The sequence below is a fragment of the Arachis hypogaea genome, chromosome 9 (assembly GCF_003086295.3).
Source record: "Arachis hypogaea cultivar Tifrunner chromosome 9, arahy.Tifrunner.gnm2.J5K5, whole genome shotgun sequence".
NCBI lineage: Eukaryota > Viridiplantae > Streptophyta > Magnoliopsida > Fabales > Fabaceae > Arachis > Arachis hypogaea.
In genome coordinates this window covers 32,622,734-32,624,254 of record NC_092044.1, presented here as the reverse complement: position 1 = coordinate 32,624,254, position 1,521 = coordinate 32,622,734, and the positions used below count along the sequence as shown (strand labels likewise).

Below are 1,521 nucleotides of genomic sequence, written 5' to 3'. Positions count from 1 at the left end.
GACAATTCTCAAATTGGAAGTTAACTAGATTGAGCATTTTTCTTGTTTTGTTAATTCAGTTCAAGTTACTTGTTGAATTTTAATTTCTGCACTCTGTTACTTGCTTTCTTTCTTTATGCCTTTAAATTCAAGCAACTAACTCACTGACCCACTAACTATTTGAATTAATTCCTCAACTGCTCTAACCATACTCTTCCATTAACCAAGAGTATTTCACTTGTTTGTTGCCTGTGCTGTGTTCTTGTATGACAGGTAGGAGAGGAGAGACATCAACTCCTCCATATACAGAACCAGAGAGGACCCTTCATAAACTTAGAAGGGAAGCAAGAGGGAAGAGAATACTGAGAGAAGAAGAATCTGAAGGAGAATCTGAGGACAATTTTGAGGAAGCTCTAGATCTCAACATGGATAGAGAAGTTCACAACCATGAGAGAGCTGATGGAAACAATGCCATTCCCGAGAGGAGGGTTCTTGGTTCATACATAAACCCAACCTCTGGGAATTATGGTAGCAGCATTCAGAAACCACCCATTCAGGCCAACAATTTTGAACTCAAACCACAGCTAATATCACTGGTGGAGGATCATTGTTCATTTGGTGGGAGTGCTAATGAAGATCCAAACCAACATCTCACAAAATTCCTGAGAATTTGCGACACTGTGAAGTCCAATGGAGTCCAGGAAGATGCCTATAAACTGCTCTTGTTCCCATTTTCACTTAGGGACAAGGCAGCTAAGTGGCTGGAATCATTCCCAAGGGGGAGCCTAACAACCTGGGATGAAGTGGAAAGCAAGTTTCTGGCACGTTTCTACCCCCACAAAAGGTCAATAGGCTTCGATCTGAGGTTCAGACTTTTAGACAACAAGAGGGTGAAACTCTCTACGAGGCATGGGAGAGGTTCAAGGATTTGACAAGGAAATGCCCACCAGACATGTTCCATGACTGGGTGCAATTGCATATTTTCTATGATGGACTTTCTTATGAATCAAGGAAGGCTGTAGACCATTCATCAGGAGGTTCATTGAACAGGAAGAAGACTGTGGAAGAAGCCATTGAAGTGATTGAGACAGTGGCTGAGAATGAGTACTACTATGCTTCAGAGAGACACAACACTAAGGGAGTCATGGAGCTGAACCATGTTGATACAATTTTAGCCCAAAACAAGGTGTTTGCCAAGCAACTAGCAGAGCTCACCAGGAATTTAAAAACAAATCAAGTGGCTGCAATACACACACAAGATCAAGAGGAAGTAAGCACTGAAGGAGGTGATTGGGAAGAGGCCAACTATGTGGGAAATCAACAAAGGCAACCATATGATCCACATTCCAACACTTACAACCCAGGCTGGAAAAACCACCCAAACTTTGGGTGGGGAAACCAGCAAACCCAACCACAAAACCACAAACCTTACAACCCCAACCAACATAACAATTCCACATACCAAAGCTCCAACCAAAGATCATACCAAGCCACACAAAACATTTACTCCCAACCACCATATCATGGCCAAAATAATCAACC

At 42.3% G+C, this 1,521-nt stretch overlaps 1 non-coding gene across 1 annotated transcript; it reads right to left on the bottom strand.

The window, feature by feature from the left end:
- Nucleotides 1-829: 829 nt before the first annotated feature.
- LOC112713166 (small nucleolar RNA R71) lies at nt 830-933 on the bottom strand. Its single transcript, XR_003158141.1, has one exon. It is a non-coding gene; the product is annotated as a small nucleolar RNA R71 (small nucleolar RNA).
- Between the last annotated feature and the right edge of the window lie 588 nt (nt 934-1,521).